We start from the raw sequence: 22143 nt of genomic DNA, 5'->3' as shown, positions 1-22143 counted from the left end.
CTTCGAATTTATATTATTTATCTTCAAACCTAACTAATTGATGCACGAACGTAAACAAGTGCAAACCGGTTTCAATTGCGTGAAAACAATAAAGCTGTATAGTATCACCTGATAATTACAATAAATTGGTCAGGGACAGTACATCTGAAACTATAAATTTACCGTGGTAAATAAAAACAATTTTCTTTTAACTTTTAAAATAAAGATTTGTAATTTAAAACATAAATGTTTTTTCCACTAAAAAAAATTTACTTCGGCCACGGCACTAGTTATAGCTCTGCAAAAAGGAACCATAAATATTTTGTTAAATTCAAAATAAAATAGAATAGTGTAGAACACCACTTTACTAATCCAGAGTACAACAACTCCACGTTCTGCAAAAGTTGAAATGAATCGGGGGCGAATTAAATAGCGAAACTAGTAAAATAAGTATAATTACTCTCACGCTTTAAAAGTATCATCACGAGATAAAGTTGCATTAAATATCAGATTTTAAAATTTTTGTATATAGTGCAGGAAAAATTACTTATACTAAACTAAAAAATACTAAGCTAACGAAAAATACTAAACTAAAAATAGCTTAAATTTCAATTACCACTAGAAAATACATTTTGACAAATTGGAGCAAGTTTATATACATATCTGATACTCTTTAATGGGGAAATTGTGTTTAAAACGTAATCTTTTTTATAAAATTAAAGACTCCCTTGTCGTGGTACTTCTGAAAGGTAAGTCGTGAGGCCCTGTTATTGGTATTACGGATTACTACCGTAGCTACCACGCGACAAAAGCTTATAAATATGAAGACAGAAAAGAGAATCTTTTCGTTATACCTACGAACCCAGAGATACCAACTTGCTCCGTTTAAAAAAAAAAAAGAAACTGAGAACATCCGTAACTAAGACATATTTAGTTAGATACATTAAATTATTTTGGTAATTGAAAACCTAATAAAAAATGTGTACTTATGTAAATATTTAGCTTATTCAGGTGAGTGCTGATCCTACCAATTCTAATGTTTTGCTAAATATTTTTGATAGTGGTATCAACAGTTTCGATTTAATATACTTATTTATTGTTCAAGAATACATTATGGTCACAGCTTCATATATTTATTTACAGCATAATAGTATACTAATAATATGAACATACCCTCCAGCATTTCATGCTTGTGTGAAGTATATCCTCCAGAGGCAGCGAATTAAGGCATAAAATTATTAAAAAACAAACTAAATTTTCCATAAACCTTTAAACACAACTTAAAAGCATGATAATTTGTCCATTTGAATCTTTATATATCTATTGAAATCATTTAAATATAATAGTGGAAAATACTCTTTTAATTATAATTTATTGAAATATTATTAAAATACTTATCCTTGCAAAAGGGAAATTATTTTCTGAAACTAGGGAAATTCCGTACTCATTGGAGGGTTTGAACGTAAATATCTGAATTTTGATATGAAATCAAGATTTTAAAACTCAAGAGGTAAATAGTACTATAAAATATCATATTGGTTTAAGTATAAATCTTCAAAACTTTAAGTTTTTACAACACTTCTCTGGAATGGGTTTAAACGGCACATTTTCTTCTCATAAATATGAATAAATTTAACATAGAAATCAGGCTTTGAGTCTTCCTTCTTAAATAATGAAAGAAATTCAATGAATAAATTACACATAAAAAAGCAAATTTTACTTTTTTTCCATATTTATTATTGTATTACATACCAGCCAAATTTTTATCCTTTCGAGGATGATTTTCCCCAGTGGCATACCTGCCAACTTTTACGCATTTGGCGTAAAATGTTATTTTTATATTTAAAGTGGTGTAAATATATACTATTTTTTCTTTTATAAGATTAATTTTAAAATGGTTTTGATTACCACTATTCATAAAAAGTAAGCATATATATTAACATGTATTACTATCATGTTTGTCAGCTAAAGCTTTTTCAAATACAACGTATTTTTTGGCTTACAATTGAAATTCTAATTCCATTTTACTACCACTGGGAAAAATTATAATGGAAGGGATTAAAAGTTGGCAGGTATGCAGTGGCAATGAAATGGAGTTTGAATCTTAATTTTAGGCTGAAGCATACGCAAAGATGCCAACTGCTCCGGACAAGCCAAAATAATTAAAAAAACGGTAAATAACTACAAACTAAATTTTGCTAATATTTGACTACTTTTGCTTGCATTTTAAAAGGTATTGCATGACATAAGTACTTCAAAGTGGTGAATTACATTAGCCTAGGAATTATTGAGAAATAGTGGTGGATAGAAATCTACTAAATTGAATTTATTAAACCAAGAATCACAATTGATAAACTACCGCTTTAAAATATATATTTGCTGTCCGGAGCAAGTTGGCATCTCTGCATACCCTGTATTTTGAAATAGCTTAAGCAGACTACAAAGACAGTAATACTGTCTTTGTAGTCTGCTTAAGCTAATGTTTCTACCTAAATTTGGAATTTAAATTCCATTAAACTACCACTGGGGAAAATCATCCTCGAAGGGATTAAAAGTTGGCAAGTATGCAGTATTACATATAAATATATATGCTTAATTTTTTAAAAGTAGTGGTGGTCAAAAAGATTATAAATCCAGTTTATAAATGCAAGGAAAATATAGAACGCATACGTTTTACTACCACTTTAAATATAAAAATAAAATTTTATGCCAAATGCGTAAAAGTTAATACTATTAGATATATTACAAATAAAAATTAATAATTTGATATCTCTGTACTCACTGATTTTTTTTTCTTTTTCAGAATGAAAGATAAGTATCTGAACATCAACAATTATGAATCATAACGTGTCCGAACAAAACCAATAGAAATCAGAGATAGCAAATGGCGATGGATTAGACACATAATCAGAAAATCGGAAAAATTCAAAGTAAAACGGTCGCTGCACTGGTTAATCCATGGTAAAGAAAAAAAGGGGTTAATCTAAAATGACATGACGTAGAACTATTATGAATGAATTAAACACAATAAACAAAACATGGAAAGAAATAAAGTTATTGGCCACCTTCAAGGTGAGATGACGTCACGACGAAGGACCTGTGCTGCTCCCTTGGAGTGAAGAAGCAATAAGAAAAGAGAGAGATGTCCGAAAATTATACGCGCAAATTGAATAACCATCATGCCAACAAATATACAGGATAAAGCAGCATCGAAATATAAAAAAAATCCACGCCAAATGTATTAATTCAAGCCTTTTATTGAATAGATGTTACTAAGGCTCCTATACTATCAGAGCTGATCTATCAAGCAATATTGGAGCAAACAAGTTCGCAAGTTAACGTTATGTTAGTATTAGTTATGTTATTACAGAAATGCCAACTGCTCCGGACACGCCAAAATAATTAAAATAACGGTATATAATTACAAGTAAATTTTTCAAATATTTGACTATATTTGCTTGCTTTTTAAAAGATATAGCATACCTGCCAACTCTTCCGGATTTTCCGGAAGATTTTATTTTCATATTTAAAGTGGTTACAATACTCAGGTTATTTCCAATTAGTTTTTTGAATTATAATGATAATTATAAATGAGTATGACCACCACTACATATAAATAATTGCAATAAATATATGAAAGCATAATAATCCTTACGCAAGCGAATTTCAACGGGATCAAAATACATACCTGCCAACTTTTAATCCTTTCGAGGATGGTTTTCTCCAGTGGTAGTAAATTCGAATTTAAATTACAATTTTAGGCAGAAACATAAGCTGTTTTTGGATAAAGCTTATGTGAACAAACACGACAGTGTTTTATATCAATATATATGCTTAAATTTTTTAAAAATAGTGGTGTTTAAAGAGACTTTAAATTAAGTTTATAAGTGGAAGGAATGTATAGAAAGCATACATTTTACTACCACTTTAAATACAGAAATAAAATTTTACGCCAAATGCGTAAAAGTTGGCAGGTATGAAAATATCAATATATTTTTGAGTCAGATTGTTTTTCGTTTATTGTTTTACAACCACTCTGAAAGTCCATTCTCGGAAAGAGTGAAGGTTGGCAGGTATGATATAGTATAACATATGTACTATAAGTGGTGAATCATATAAGTCTGCGAATTATTTAGGAATAGTGGTGGATAAAAATCTACTAAATTAAATTTATTAAACCAAGAATCACAATTGATAAACTACAACTTTAAAATATATATTTGCTGTCCGGAGCAAGTTGACATCTCTGAATATGTATGGCACCTCCAATCTATAACAGAACTCTTAATCGATAAAATAACTTCTTTAAGTAAATTTTGAATAAATTTTCTGCATTTCCATAAAAGAGTGCAAATTTTATAGTTCTGTATCATGTTATACGCTGTCAGCCAGCTGTTTTTCGCTGCCTATGTTGAAGGTCTGTGTCAGCAAGCGGTGGCAGACGCAGCCCAAATGTAATTTCAGTGTCAGCCACCGGTGGTTGACGCGGCCTAAATGAAAAGTCCAGCGTCAGCCACCGAAGCCTGACGCGGTGCTCAACGTGTTAAAGAGAAAGAAAGACTAAAATGAAATGTTTTTTTCACCAGTTTTTTTTATTTTTTTCAGATGATAACGATCTAGCCCTAATTTTCAACTATTAGAGTTATGAATCACTTTTTTAAGTTTTCATAATAGGGAAATTTAATATAAAATTAAATAATTTTTATCAATTCTGCGCGATTTTTTTACATATTACGAAATCATTAAAGTGAAAAATAATGAAGCAAAATAATTTTGTAAAAATCTGAGTGGAGAATTCCATACCTGCCAAATTTTGCGCATTTGGCGTAAAATTTTATGTCTATATTTAAAGTGGAAATAAAATTTATGCTCTCAATATGTTCCTTAAATTTATAAACTTAATTTATAATCTTTTTAACCACCACTATTTTTTAAAAAATTAAGTATATATATTAATATTTATTAGTATCATGGTAATCAGCATAAGCTGTTTAAATATACAGCGTATGTTCTGCCTAAAAGTGTAATTCAAATTCCTATTTACTACCACTGGGGAAAATCATCCTCGAAAGGCTAAAAATTTGGCAGGTATGGAATTCCAATTTGTTAGGCTTGATTAAATATATAGTCCCTCCCAATAGGTGGGTTTCTGGAATTGTTAGAATTTTTGTACTTTTCATTCAAACATCCTTTTGTCCCGGTGGCCTAAGGATATATACATTCTTTGATTTTTAAAGTAGTTTTCTCGGTATCCAATCAGTGCATCAGTTTGAATTTTGTGCATTTTGCGCTTTTGTGCGATTTAATTTAATGTGAATTACGACTCTGAGGCAAAATTATTTATTTTTCTCATATACAGAACTAAATTTCGCTGCAACCTTGTTGCTTTTATAGAAGAACTTAATCAAAGCAAACGTATTAGTCAGACAATGCTGCAGGTAAAGTTCAAATAATGTATAACCTTATTTCCTCTAAACATCGTGAAATAATTATTTAAAATTTTTGCTTGCCTTATTTAGCTTTTATTACTTCAATGTATGTTTTATTAAAATTTTCCCACTAGTTAGTCTCTTAAAACCAATCAGGTTTCGATTTGCTAAATTCTGTAAAATATTGTGAAATAATAATTTTGATTTTTTTTCCTTTCTTTCTTTAGCTTTTATTATTGTATCTTTTTCATTAAAGATTTTATTATGTTTGGTCAGTTACGAGTAAATAGGTTAATTATCTTATTGCTTAAGAACATAATAAAAATTAATATTTTTCTTTTCTTTTTTTTTAATTTTCCTTGCTTTTTTGCGTAAAAAAAACATTTTTGGTTGAAGAAGTTGGCTTGTAAAATTTGCAAGGTATGTTAGTGAACTTCTTTAAATTATAAGAATAATTTTCGTATTTTCGAATCAATGTTGATTTTCATTTGTTAAATTTCAAAAAAATATATATTACTCAAATTTTTAAAAATGCTTGATTCCACCCTATAATACTAAATATGTTTTCTCTTATGCTCCTTAGCATTTATTTCTTGAATATATATTTATTAAAATTAAGCATTTCGTGTTTTCTCTGATGAAATTAATTTATTCATGGTTAGATTCTGTGTTATATTGCCATTCGCTCTTTGAAAATATTATTAGAATTATGCTTTGTTTTAAGACTGCTTTTTTTAAATTTCGATACTCATGTTATTTATTTTAAAATTTAAAAAGTAGTTACTGGTCAATAATTAATTATGAATTGTTTCATATTCATTAAATATTTTTTAAAAATAAAAATTCAAAATATTTTTATCATTAGCGGCATTCTTCTTTTATAAATTGAAAAATAAATAATGTAAATCATATAACCTTCTTCTAGAGGATCGGTTATGAAATGAAAGTAAACAGTTTTTTAACCTATATCTTATATAGATTTCTGAATAGAGAATTTCACATAACTTTTTCGACGTAGTGTGCAGTCTAGCAACACTTATTCAAAAAATATTGCTAAAATTGTAAATAATTCAACCTGAAAACAATTCTAAAAATCAACCGCTTTTCCATAACAATGTAGAGCTCTAGTATCTTAACGTCGTTGTTAACTAGCCGACTCAATTTTGAGTTTACCAATGTTCAACTCTGTAGCCTTGATATTTTGAATCCAATTCAGAAGACAAGGGAACTTCTGAATCAAGTATTGAGCGAAATTTGTCTGTTTGGTGGACTTTCTCATGGAACTCATCCACATTTCTGTTACAAGGCGAGGAAAATCACGAAAACCTCCCATGGTTAGCCTAACGGCAAAGGAACTCTAACTCATGATCGGTCTACCTACGAGGATAATACTACATACGCACTGAGAAGGTTGCGAACTGGATGCGGAATTCGTATTGACCAGCTATCGCCGAGATTCGAGCCCGGGGCACCTCATTGGGAGGCGAGTGCTTAGCCACCACGTCTTATAGAGCTGTAGTATATCACTTTACAAAGAATTCGTAATCTACAATCGCTGTTGTTATAGTGCTGCCCGTCTAAAATAATCTATTAAAGTAGGATGCTCCTCAATTGGTTAAATGAATAACTTAAAATGTATTCGAGAATTGTAAACTCTAACCCTTTGTCGCGGATGGGACATCGGTATCCCTTTTATATATTAGTTTTCTGGCCTCTATTACAATCAAAAATATATTTAGGTATTTTTATTTAGAAAAACAATCCAATAGTTCATAATAAAGTGTTTTAGATACTCGGAATTATCTTTGAATTAAAATATGAAATTTATAGGCAGTTTGAAATTTTTCTTCCATTCATGTTCAAAAATCAATAATTTATTTTGTAATTTAAAAAAATTTCAATGATGAATAACAGTCTTTCTATGATCGCAATATATATATATATATATATATATATATATATATATATATATATATATATATATATATATATATATATATATATATATATATATATATATATATATATATATATACAGTACACTCTCGATTATCCGGTTTGCGGATTATCCGTGCTCATTCCGGAGTCACACAAAAAATATAAGGAGAAACATTTTTAAGATGAAAAAAATTTGATTCACGAAGTTATAACACTACGAAATTTTTGGAAGCAATATTCGTTATTGGATTGCAGTATATGGAATATCAGCAGCATGATCAAAGGTAAAATCGTCTACGTTATCACGATCTTGGAGAAAGATCATACCGCTTGATGAACAATCCTCTTCAGATGTTCAAGAAAAATATGATAACAGTATTCTCGAACAAGCAAAAGAAATCTAAGGTTTCGAAATTCTTGATGAAGAAAATTTAGAACATTGGTTTCAAGGTGATGCATGTGAGCCTGGCTTCCAGTATTTGACTGATGAAGACATCGTTATGTTGTTAAATCAAATAGTGATGATAGTAACTGATGCAGAAGATGTAGTAAATGAATGAAATACAATTTCTCATTCTGCTGCTCTGTGGAAACTTTATTAGATTATATGGGAGGATTTGATTATAGTGACATTACTGCGGCTCGTAAAATATGTGTATCGATATATGGCGAAGACGCATTACACATTTTTCAATAAGTAAAATTCCTAGTTTGATGTTATGCATGCAAATGTCAGTAATTTTTATATTTTTAGTACTGATAGTGAATTTTTCTTTAATAAAAGGAGTTTTCGGATTATCCGTGTTTCTCGATTGTCCGTGCGACCTGTGCCGGTGATTAACCCGGATAATCGAGAGTGTACTGTATATATATATATATATATATATATATATATATATATATATATATATATTATATATGTAATATATATAGATATATATAGGTATAAAAAAATTCTACGCCTAGCGACCGCTTTCAAGGGTGACGCTTTTGTACAAAAAAAGTACCAAGCAGCATTAACTTACAAGGCTTTATATAATGATTGAAAAGCTAAAAACTGCTAAGAAAATCAACTTTTTCCAGCTTGTGTTCGGGAAGAGAAAAACATTCAGCATACTACCAAGATTTTTGGTAAGAATTATAACATTTTCATGTCTCTTACGTGAAAAAATTAAACAGTGTGAAGAAGTGTGGAATTAAGAATATATTTTTTTACTCCTCGCGAAAACCAAGTTTTTTCTCGTCTCCAACTTACCTTCTAGCGCGTTCGTGTTTTATAATTAGAACTTATTTTACATAAAATGTTCTACCATAATATTCTTATAACATAAATTTTCATACGATAACTCCTGAAGTTGCTTAAATTGCATTGAAATCTAGATTTAGATTTTAAAAAATCTGCTAATTCTAAATATATAAGATTTTTATAGCTTACAATTAAAAAAAAATTTCATCCTTAACAAATTTATTCGTAAAAACCATTCATAAAAATCATTCCCCATTTTGTTATATACATTTGTCTTCAGGGTTAAGCTTTTTAGTGAAAGAATTATCATAATTTAAAATTATTTTAGTAGAATTATTATAACCAATCATTCAAAAAATAAAGATATGAACGAGGCACATTAAAATACCACAAGAGTAACAAACTTTTGAACCATTATTGAGGTTAAACTATAAAACTTTGTCTACTCCTCCTATTTAGGGTTTATGAATCTTAATTTGATTTTGAAAAAAGGTGCATTTCTTCAGAAAACGTTAGTCTTTTGTCAAAATAAGCATATTCCGCAACAATTACAGTTAACTGTTACACATATATTAAGAAATGTCTCTGAGATATTTCCAAAGTACTTTACAAAATGAAAATCCCACCAACCGTTTAAAAGTTATAAGAGTAATCCTTTTTTTTCTTCCTTTTTTTATCTATTTTCTTTACAAAGGTGTTTCTCATTTTTACTTTTTGCTTTTTTTTTGCTGGACAATATTCACATTGAGTCATTTGACGAGAGAGCCTCATCATACATTTGTTTTGAATAAATAAAGAGTGTTAACCCAATTATTTTGCTGTTAGTCTATTTTAGAAAGATATAATGCATTGATAACTAACACATCTTATGAATGACAAAGCATTTAATGAAGTTATCATATTGAATTTGGTTACTCATCAACTAAAAAATTTTTCTCTACATTTACTGCCAGTTTTCTGATTTTTCCTCTTATTTCGGAATTTATATAAATCGGACTCCTATGGGTAATTCAGCGAAACTTTTTTGACTGCAACAAACTTATAAATTTGTACTCACTTATTATTGAAAAATTTAAAGTTTAAAATTTCACGATTTAAAAATTTCAGACTTTAAAATCACCAATATTTAACAAATTAAATTAACATAGACAGTTATGAAATTGTTGAGTATAAAGACATCTATAGTAAAAAACTTTTCAAAAACTGTTACCTTGTGCCTAAAATTATGCCCTAAAAAGACACGTTCTTACGTTTTCTTTTTGATCTTAAATTTAAATTTAAGATTAGCAACTTTTAAAAATAACTTTCTTTAATTTTTTAATTTCTTCAACTTCATTATAAAACGCACATTTGTTTTGAATTAAAATCTTAATTAAATGTCAAGAATGATGCACATCTCGTGAAAAATGTTAGCTTTAAAGCTGCCAAAAAATGAAAAATTTAACTTCAAAATATCAAAATATTTTCAATTTTAGATGCATGTTTTTTCAATTACAAATATCCCATTGCTGTCTTAATTTACTTTGGTTAATTTATATTAATTTTCTGTTTAATACGAAATACTGACCTAGCATTTTCTCCGGTTTTTAGTTCATATACTTATATTCCGCCATATGCTCTGCAAATATTTAATTCGGCTTATTTTTCACTTTTGGATTAAGCTTTAAATGATTTTAACTACAGCAATATTTAAATAATTCAAAGATATACGTAAAAAATATTCGAAACATGTTAGGTTGTTTAGAAATAAGGAAATCTTCAGAACATTTTCTTACTTATTTTCTATTTAAAAACATTGTCAGAAATTTCTCTGCAAAAATGGTTAAAAGGTAATTCGTTTAATTGTTATTTTACCACGCTCAACCAAAACAGCCAAATAACTTTAAAAAAGATGATATTTAAACTGTTAAGAGTGAGAAAAAATGTTTACTGATTGCATTCTTCGAATACGGTTAAGCAACCAGAACTCTATCTGCTCCAACTAGACAAACCTTAGGCAACCATTTTGTTCCATGCTGTTGGGTAAATACTGTAGCTAAAAGGATTAATCGAACAGTCACATGACCAGCTGTGAATAGTGTTTCGAATCCCAGCGTTGATGCTACAATATTTCTTTCATTCCTTCAATTCAATTTCTATGGTTTATTTGTTAATGGTTACAAAACAGTACAAAATGCTAGTTGTAAATACGTACAAAATCATATAGTTTTGTATTCACAGTTTTTTTGACAATAACAGTTATGAGCGGTTTCAAAACGTAAAAGATTAAAATAAAATAAAAATACTCCTAACCAAAAACTTTCCAGTCATTCTACTGTGATTTCCGATTTGATTAACTCTGCGTAAGATGCCCTTAATCCATTAGCATCAAAATATAAAGTATTGAAATGTAATGAAATTGGATTAAAGGAAAATAATAGTACTTAACTTTCTAAGTTTGACTTGGTACCTTTACAAGAGTGTATATAAAATTTCTTAAAAGTATTTATATTTTTAAAAGTTATCAAGAAACAAATACTTTTAAAAGCTACATTTCTCAGTTGGTATTTCGGCTTTGCAATGCAAAAGCAAGACCAGCAGTTCACTATAAATACTCAAGTAGCTATAAGCTAATCATTTCATCAAGGGGAACTGATTCAGAATCAGTTTAGTTTTAAATATTTCTCAATCAATAAATGTCAGATTTTTAGATATGCACTTTAACCGCTTCCCTGATAATCCCGAGTAAACTAGGGTTTGTACATTTTGCAAACATTTATTATCCCGAGTAAACTCGGGCATAGCAGAATTTGTCAATACGTTTTGTTGTATCACGCTTTTATTCGGCCGGACGAAACAAAAAATAATAATAATCTGTTAGAATTGGAAGTTTGCCAATTTTTGTTTGGACGTTTTGCTATTTGTGGGGCAGCAGACGTGTTTTGTACAGTTGTATATACGATGGTTGACGAATTTACATAGAAAAAAAAGAGCAAAAAAATTGCGTTCGTGAGCGAAAATGAAAGTAATGCAGGTGATTTTTCAGAATATGAAGATGTGAACATATACATAGACTAATATTTAACTTTTTTCATTTCCCGAGATAATTTAGGATAGTGAACTGATGATAAATTAAATATTTTTTAAACTTAAAAAAATTAAAATTTCAAGTGAGAACTTGTGTATTATATTTTGTTTTAGTTCCTTGTAAATATTAATGAAATAAAAAAATAAGCTGATTTTTCGCATTTTTTTTCTTCAAAAAAATTGGTAATGGAAGCGGTTAATAACCAAATTATTCTGTTAATTAAGGTAGATGTATATAAATTAACTACCACTTTAATCATTTCGGGGGACCACGAATAGCTCAGATACTGGATTCGCAAGATCCTTTAAAAAAATCTAAAGAGTGGAGTAATTGTAATAAAAATTTTACATATTTCTTTTTATTAGCTTTCACTTTAAAATTAAAAACACGATACCGTTTATTTCACAACTAGGTGAGTTAAATATGCAATATTTATGCAATGGTGTATACAGATTTATTGAAATACTTATCTTCTCAGTTTTGGTACTATTTATGAAATTTTTAAGGCTCGTACGAATCCTACATGATATTAGCAGGGCTGAAAACTTTTTACACGTTTTGAGAAAAATTCTTCTAGTGGTAGCTGAGCTTATGTTTTAATAAATTATTCTATGTTTTGTAATTTTGTTTTAAAGTTATTTTCCACACCATGCAAATAATTTAAAGTTTATATGAAATACCACTTTGTTCCGGTTCTCTTGGGGTAAAGAATTTAAAGTGCTGACAAAATTATGAAAAATTTAGAAAATGTTAGTTTTTACTATTCCGTAACATAAAATATTTTGAAAAAAAATCTCGTAGTTAGTAACTCTGTTTTAGTGATGCAATAAGATAGCATCCTGGCCTTTTAATCTTTTCATGAAATCATTTCTGAATCAATGTAATCCAATTGTTAATGTAGAAGTCAAAATGTTTTTGCTTCATCGTAAAAAAATTAATAAAGGAAATAAATGAGTAACAAGTTTTTATCTTTTCAAAAACGAAGTACAAGAAATAGAATAAGATTTTTGGTGGTCAATGAGAGAAAGAGGTAGCTAAATATCATGAAATACGAAATTTTAAAATTTAAGGTGGAAAACGTAACTTAAAGTCACTTTTTGAGTGCAAAAGATTAAAACCAGTTTCTTTTTTTTAATATTTTGAGAGGATGTTAAAAGAGCTCTAAGGACAGTGTTGCCAGGAACCGATAACTGTTCACCCCCAGATGGCGTTGTAAAATCCCCTAAAATTTTTTAAAAAAATCAAAAATTTTTAACTTAATGTATAAGTATTGAAAAGAAGTACAAAAGTTAAATAATGTATTGAAAACGTTGCTTTAATACTTTTTAATATTTTATTATCAACAAATTAATAATGTTCTGACAATTAAAAAAAGGATGAACAATTGTACTATTAATTTACCTTTAAACTGCTTTTTTTCATGTTCCCAATCTTTCTTGTACTTTTGTACGTACTTCTTTTTTTTCTTTTTTTATCCGTTGGCATTATTTTTAAACCATGCACATTAAAATTTTTAAATAATTTGAATTAAAATTCACCAAACGTACAGGTTGATCGAGCCAAGTAATAACTTAACTACATTCAACAAAGGTTTTAAGTTCTAAAATTAAATCATAATCTCCTTGTTTAGGGTTAACATTTTGATTTTCCTATTACCATCTCACCCATTCAGTTATAAAATTTGATATTAGAACGTAACCAAAATGAAACTAGTAAAACTCACAAATAACCCTAAAACAAACCCCTAAAATCAAACTTCCCTAAAATACCCACTGAAGATAAAAAAATCCCCTTAAATTTTAGGGGGGAAACCCCTAATCTGTCAACACTGTCCAATGGTCAGTTCAAAATAATGTCATACAGATTATTAATTCTAAAAAACTAACTCTAACTTTCTCTGTTTTAGTAACCTCTTATGTTTAGAAACTTTTTCGAAATAGTATATATATTTAAGGATTATAGTGATATTTTCTTATGATAAATTCATTAAACGTGAAACATTTTTCACAATTGAAATTGATTCGGCTGACTATTGAAAGCCCTATATTACAATAAAATTTATTTCAAAATAACTGAAGCACATTTATTTTTGGCTACTTACACATTTTATTCCTCAATAAGTCGCAAGTTTCATCTAATGTTACAAATTTTCCATTACTTGATACAAAATTCTGACATTTTATGTCCTTGGTTGGTATTCTCTGTAATATATTCTATAAAAATATTAGTTTTCCTGATACACTTCTTAATATATATTTTTAGGAGTTATAGAAATTTTTTTTTATAAATTCATTAAACAGGAAACACATTAAACTATTGAATTAATTTGGTTGATCATCGGATGCCCTATAATACAATACAATTTATTGAAAAAACTTGAAGCTCATTTATTTTTAGCTACTATCTCATTTTAATCCTCAATGAGTCACAAATTCCTGCTAATGTTACAAACTTTCCATTACTGGACATAAAATTCTTTCATTTTAAGTCTTTTGCTGGCATTCTATAGAATGCATTCTATAAAAGTATCAGTTTTCCTAACTGATAAAAAAGAGCAGTATCAAGATCCTTATTTTGCAACGTTTATTATATCTCCACATTTAGCGAAGGCTTTTATCTTTTAAACGGAAATTTACATTCTCAAGATGGTCGAGCATTAAGCTACAAAGCTAAGCTTAATGCATTCGACGTTTTCCATTTCCAAGGCTTTTAGGCTCCGTGAAAGATATTTATGTCGAATGCAAAATTAGTTTGGGTACTCCTCCTCTTTTTTCAGCAATCAGGTCTGTGATTCGCCTTTCGAGTGGTATAGAAAGTCATAAAAAAGTCATAAAAACCGAAGACCGCTCTAAATTTGCATGCCATGACCCGCCTCTTGCCAAGTCCAAATTTCATGAAAAGTATTACCTCACTTGAGGATGCGATCAGGGTAATAAAAGTTCCACCTACCCCGGATACATAAGGGGAACGCCGGGGAAAAACAGTTGAAGGTCATGCCATAAAACTAGTATTTGCCAAGATAAAGGGAAAGAAAAGTTCCAACCAGGAAATTGTTTTCACAAAGGGTGAATCAGAAAATGATTCCGTAATTTTTTTTTTTTTTCTTTCTGGATAGGGTTTCCGGATTAAGAGAACTTTCTAGAATCTCTAGGGAAAATTCTCAGCTGCGGGAACTATAAAGATGTCCTTAAAGGGTTGAGAATAAATGGAATGTATTTTATTGCTGGACATACATTTAAAACATTCCTTTTTCACCCCGTTTATTTTTTCACCATTTTTTAATTTATACCTTATTTCAGAGAGCTTACAATAAAATTTTTATAGAAAGAATTTCGCAGAACTTATATAATTCTAGAATTAAATATTCTAGAATTATCTGTTTTCCAATGCTTTGTGAAAATCACAACATTCTCATACACTCCAGCTACTATGAAATTTCCGTTATTTTAGAAAAAATATTCTCTAGTGGTACCAAACTTGATGTATTATTCCTTCTGTCCCAAATTAGTCGCTACATTTGAATACTTTTGTACTGATTATTAATGCTGATGATTAGGGGATTTTGTTTGAACAGATATATTAACCGCTTCCCCTACCAATTTCTTTAAGGGGAAAAACTGCAAAAATTAAACATATTTTTTTCATTTTATTAATAAATACAAGGAAGTAAAATAAAACGTGACACGCAAGTTATGTAAAAAAAGCATTTAATGTAGAGGATGTAATTGATGTAAAGGATCCCCTATATATTAGTTTACTATCCACAGTTATCTCGGGCAAATGAAAAGAGTTAAATAGTAGTCTTTGAATGATAGTTTTTAAAACAAGGGGCAACACAAAATGATACTTCCTAAATGCCAGCAAAGTCATTTTTTCTACTCTTTTTTTCTATGTAAATTGAGCAACCATCGTATCGTACAAAATATGTGTGCAGTCCCACAATCCAGCAGCAAAACTACCAAACAAAAATCCAGGCTGATTATTATTATGCTTCCGGCTGAGTAAAAACGTGATAAAACAAAACGTACTGACAAATCCAGAGTTTTCTCGGGATAATAATTATTTGCCATATTTGCATACCTGAGTTTACTCGGGATGATCAGGGAAGCGGTTAATGTGTTATGCTAGCAACCAGCTACAGTTACTTAACAAAAATTCAATCCATTCCTCTTTAACCATTTTCGTGTAGTTAGTCTAGCGACAAAAAACAGCAACAATAATTCAGTAAATGCTACAAATCACTAGAAATGCAAAATTAATTGCTATTAAATGCTTAGTAACCATCATTAATTAAACACCATCAGAGATGCTAAATACTCCGCTTTCTGCAAAAGTTACAATAAATTGGCACCGAATTAAATAATAAAACTTGTAGAATAAGGATAATTACACCTTTTTGAAAGTGAAATCCTATTTATTCTACGACCACGCAACTTTTTTACACAAAAGAGTTTCTTGTCTTCATTTTTTGCTTTTCCATGCTGGGCAATAATTCCGTCGCACATTTGACGAGGTAGACCAGCACAGGGATGCCAACTGCTTCGCTTTCTGGAAAAGTTTTAACAAAGTGGTAGCAAATTATATAGTAAAATTCGTTAAAGAATGATGGTTACGCCTACTTTCTAATAGAGTAACCAGTAGATGGATGCTTTAACGATGCATTTTATATTATACTTATAATTTTTGATATTTAGTGGTGAAAAAATTACTTAAAATGAAAAATACGAAACTGAAAGTAACTTAAATTTCGCTACCACTAGAAAATACTATTTTACAAAGCGGAGCAAGTTGGCATCCCTGCCAACGCCTCCTATAACTGAAAGCCTCCACACGAATTTTAATAGGTAGTCCGATCAGACCACTGTAAAGGATATCCACTTTCCGAACGAGTCATTTAATACAAAATTTAGTTAAAATAAGAAAGTGGTAGCAAATATATGACTGAAAATTTGTTTTATTTATGAATATTATTGGTTTGCCTTATTCACTTGACAACCACTACAGATTCAATTCTCAAATATCTATGATAAATTTCTCTCAATTACTTTTATAAAAGGTTTTGGGTTCATGCGCGCAACTGGTTCACTTTTTAAGCAGTCGGAGCGGACTACTTATAAAAGACCGTGTGGAGGCTTTTTGATGTAGGAGGTGATGGTTACACCCATCATACATTTATTTTTAATAAATAGTGTTAAACCAAATATCTTGCTGTTAGTCTATTTCCGAAGGATATAATAAATTATTAGATGTACTATAAGGTTTCATGCAAAATCTAAATTATTAGGTGATACTATACAGCCTTATTGTTTTTACGAGGCTGGAGCCAGTTTACACTTGTTTATGTTCGTGTATCAATTGGTTAAAGTTGTAATGCTATACGTTAAAAATAAATACAAATATAAAATTATTATATATAAATTCCTGCAAAACTTGCAATTATTAAACCACTATAGTGCATTTACTAATTTTGCTCAATTATTATAATATACTGATATAATACCTAATATAATAAATATTTAGCTGTATAAATAATATAAAGCTGTATAGTATCACCTGATAATTAAGATTTTACATAGAATTTTGTAGTGCATCTAGTAATTTTTCCAGTGACTGTAATTGACAAAACATTTAATGAAGTTTTCTAATTAGATTTGGTAACTCATCAACTAAAAGGATTTCCTTTAAATTTACTGATCATTTTGATTTTTCTTCTTATTTCTTGTTTCAGAATTTAAATAAATCGGACTCCTGTGGATTAATTGGTGAAATTTTTTTGACTGAAATAAACTTATAAATTTGTACTAATTTATTATTGAAAAATTTCAAGTTAAAAATTGCACGGTTTAAAAATTTCAGAACTTAAAATCACCAATACTTAACAAATTAAATTAACATAGACAATTATGAAATTGTTAATTATAAATCCATCTATAGTCAAAGAACTTTCAAAAATTTTAAGCGTGTGCCTAAAATTATCCCCTAAATAAACACTTTCCTACGATTTCGTTTTAAACTTAAATTTAAATTTAAGATAAAGAATTTCTAAAAATAACTTGCTTTCAGTTTTTAATTTCTTCAACTTCAACAATAAACGCACATTTGTTTTGCATTAAATTCCTAATTAAATGTCGAGAACATTGCACATCTCGGAAAAATTTTATTGTAACACTAATTCAATAAGTCTTAAATATCATTAGAAATGCAAAACTAAATGCTTTTAAACGTTTGTCAACCATCATTAATTAATTAACATCAGGGACGCTAAATGTTTCGCTTTCTGCAAAATTTTATAAACTTGTAGAATTTGGATAAAAATAATTATGCCTACTTTGAAAGTGTCACCACGAGTCAGTTGCACGAGTCAGAATTTATGATATGTAGTTGTGGAAAAATTACTTTAAAATAAAAAAATGCTAAACTGAAAATAACTTCAAATTTGTAACCATATTTTTCATAAAGCGGTGCAAATTGCCATCTCTGCAACATATATGCCGTTTCACTTAGAAGGTCGTACCTGCTAATACCTTACCTGATTAGCATCAAAATTTCTGGAAAGGGTTCCCGCAGTCCCTGAAGAATTTTAGCAGTGATAGTAAATTTAGGTAATCACTAGAAGATATTTCTTAATTTAATGCACCACTTTATTGTTAAGTAGTTAAGAAGCTGTAATTTTCATGCATATTTTCTTTAGAAAACAATTTTTAGGGGTGGTTACACACAAATTAAAATATCGACTTTTGTTTTATTTTCGTTACCACTTTTTAAAATTTTCAGGACCCGAGGGACCCTGTTTAAATCTGTACCAAATTAGTTTGAGAAATCCAGAATTCGCACTCACTTAAACCATGTCCGTAAGAACTCTTCCACTGGTAATCGCATAACACTAACTTGTAGCTCAAAAATCATGAATTCATTAGTAGTATAATTTTACTGATGTTGAACTACTAAATTGCATCGGAAGTTATTTATGACTCCACACACTTGTAATGCAACAACTAATTTGGGACAAAATTTTCGACCTAAATGTAGCAACTAATTTGGGACGAAGGGAGTAATTTTTTAAAAAATTACAATAACAGGAATTTTGTCCAGCACTGCATAAATTTATTTAAAAAGATGTATAAAAGGTCAGTTAGGCACAATGTCATAAATTTTGAAATGTTTATTTTTGCGTTAACACATTGCAAAAAGGTCAAGTAAAAATACGTTTTGTAAATTTCTGCAATTCCTACAAAATCCCTGGTGGACCAGGGATGCCACCATACCAATAAACAGATCTATATTTTAATCACATTATAATAGGCGTAGAACAGCCGACGTACATCTGAGTTTACGACTATCAACATTCAACAACACCTCGTAGAACCCAACCCAGAAAATAAAGGAACTTCTATATCAAGCATTGTGACTAACTTACCTCCATGAAGGACTTTTTCTCTCGATGAAACTAAGTCGTACTTACGAAAATCTCCTCATGGTTAACACGATCGGCAAAGAGTTAAATGATGATGCATTTTTGAGCTAAGCCTAAATGTAAAGTTGGTGATTTAACCTCTTCGAGGCGGGTGAGTCATGTATAGTGCGACTCTGAGGAGAACTCCTCCAGATTGAAGGTCTGGGGTTGTCTGCTGCTATGATAACAAGCGAGAACACATTTACAATGGGAGTGACATACCTGCCAACTCTTCCGGATTTTCCGGAAGATTTTATTTTCATATTTAAAGTGGTAGTAAATATATACTATTTTTTCTTTCATAAATTTAATTTTTAAATGATTTTGATCACCACTATTCTTACAAAAATTAAACACATATATTAATATGCGTTACTATCATGGTTGTCACTTTATCATACAACTCTACTCAAGGGGATCTCCCCAATCCAAAGATGATTTTCCCTTCAAAACTAAAGATTTACTCCTTAAGGACTTGACTTGTTGTTACAACATACTACAACTTCAAAGATATATAGGACCTCCCAGAATACAACAAAACAGAATCGATGAATCGGTTAGTGGCGCTTCGCGCCAAACGCCGAGATAACCCCAATATCCAGCATCCAGCATCATGGTTGTCAACTTAAGTTTTCTCAAATAGAACGTGTTTGTGCTCCTAAAATTGAAGTTTTAATTCCATTTTAATACCACTGGGAAAAATTATAATGGAAAGGATTAAAAGTTGGCAGGTGTGGGGTGAAATGGAGGAAAAAAGGTGTCGAATGGTTAACTCACGACGACTTCTACGCTAAGATTAAGACATTTACCCCACACCCCTATTGGAAGTGACTTTTCCTCGTAACCATAGTACTCGCCACGACGCGAGACGGGTGTCTGAAGGAATTTTCCTAAAAGCCGCACTATATGCATTCTCAGGAGAGCGATAATCAGGGTAAAAGAAGATAAAACTATTTTATGCATGTTTATTTGTGGGCGGTGTAAGGAATGTTTGCTTTATTTAATTCGCCACTGCTTAGTTCAAATTGTATACTTACACTTTTAACACACATGCGTTAGAAGCAAAAATGTCAAAATAGCTAAGCCCGAACTACCGCTTTTTATTTTTTACCATCCTGATTCCTTACCAATACATTTATGACTCGCCAGTTCCGAAAATGTTAAATTTTAAATGATTATATCTGCTAATAGTATCAATAATCCCAGAGATATTCACTATAGCGAAATTACATATTCAGAAAAACATTAAATGGGACTGTTGCTCAACCATAATTTGCAGGGCAGATAAAAGGTAAAAAATGTTTTTTTTTCACCAATTTTGATGCTGCACAATACTGAAAAGTATCATAATAACAAGTGCATAACTATTACAAGGCAATAGTATACTGGCAGTATAACAAAACTTTTCTATGTTGTTGTCTTTCTTACAATTTAAACATAATGAAACGACCATAACACTTTCAGAAGACAGCAGAATTCTCACCCACCTTAAAATTTTTAAGAATTGTAACAATAAGAAAATGTGCTTAGATCATTTGGCACATTTGTGACATCCACTGTATGTTGGTTTAGAACTAAAATATATTTGCATAAAAATGTCGCTCTACCAGACTTCTAAACATTAAAGTGGTAAATAAACACATTGCAAGACAACGAAAATAAAACATGAAAAAGGTATCAAAATAAATGTTTGTTCTTTATTCACGTTGTTTTGCTTTATTCATACATAAAGGTAATACAAATTAACTATCTTTATTAATTTTTTTAGGGTTGGTGTTAAAGAAAAAAATTAAAAGAATAAAAAATAAGTATATAAAATATAAAAATTTATTTATTTTTTTCTAAATTATAAAACAAAGTGTCATAAATACTAATAAAATAATTATTTTATGAGATTGACTTTATTTTAAAAAAGACAGTGTATTCAATTTCAGCCTACTATAATTATTTAGATTATTAGAAAATCATTGGTACCAAAATATCGTAATGCAAGGAAAAAAAATCGATGAAAAGTATTAGAATTCTAATACACACTTTTAAGCAGCATTCAAAATAGGTACTAAACCAATAGGCACCAAAAAGTTATTTGGCCATACCCAATAGGATATTTAGCTTTTAACTCATTGATGCAGGGCTTATTGTACCCGGGAAAACTGTGAAAAACTAGCAGTAAAACCGATTCTTTTCTAGATTTCTTAAAAATTACAGTGAAAGCTTATTCTATATTTTCTCCTTTCTAGATAAGAAATAGTCCTTCTGCATGTCATAATTGCTAATAAATATCGGTAATTATTTTTTACTTCTCAAGAAAACATATAGATATGAACTAGTTTTTCAACGAATTTTTTGTCTGTATTCGACACAAAGGAGATCCATATTTAAGAAAGAACAGTTGCGTGAAAATAAATGGTAGTAGTACATATTTATTTATACTAAGTGGTTTATACTAAACGTTAGTTTTAAAAAATGCCCTCTTACTGGACTTATAAATATTACTAGTATTGGCATACTATGTCTGACAAAACCATCTTGTTTTTTCAGAGATGCCAGCTTGCTCCGGACAGCAAATAAATATTTTCGCGTGGTAGTTTATTAATGTGTGATTCTTGGCTTAATAAATAAAATTTATTTGGTTTTCATTCACCACTATTTCTAAATAATTCGAAGGCTTATATAATTCGCCACTTTATAACACTTGATTCATGCTAAACCGTTTAAAAAGTGAGCAAAATTAATCAAATAGTTACAAAATTTAGTTTGTACTTGTTTACCGTTCTTTAAATTATTATGGCGCTCCCGGAGCAGTTGGCATCTCTGTTTTTGCACGATAAATCCAAATAATTATAGAACCACTCTTTTTATTTATTAAAAGAGGGAACCGTCCCTTTTAAAAAGATGCTAGGCAAAAATAAGTGAACATAAAAGTTTAAACTGTTCATTGATACATTGTTATCAGAATTTTTTTATCAAATTTATTGAAATAAGAATAAATTATTTTATATATAACCTTTGAGATCACTAAAATTTATAC

The 22143-nt window shown here is 29.5% G+C and overlaps 1 long non-coding RNA gene across 1 annotated transcript in view; it reads left to right on the top strand.

Annotated features, from left to right (window-relative positions):
- LOC139427158 (uncharacterized) overlaps positions 1-22143 on the top strand; it is a 60593-nt gene that overhangs the window by 3701 nt on the left and 34749 nt on the right. The window contains exon 2 of the long non-coding RNA XR_015430846.1: positions 2783-5417. This is a non-coding gene — a long non-coding RNA (uncharacterized LOC139427158). The remainder of the gene's footprint in view (positions 1-2782; positions 5418-22143) is intronic.

The sequence above is a fragment of the Parasteatoda tepidariorum genome, chromosome 12 (genome assembly GCF_982258835.1).
Source record: "Parasteatoda tepidariorum strain Cologne lab strain chromosome 12, Ptep-v5.0, whole genome shotgun sequence".
Classification (NCBI taxonomy): Eukaryota; Metazoa; Arthropoda; class Arachnida; order Araneae; family Theridiidae; genus Parasteatoda; species Parasteatoda tepidariorum.
This window is presented reverse-complemented; position numbering and strand designations above follow the sequence as displayed.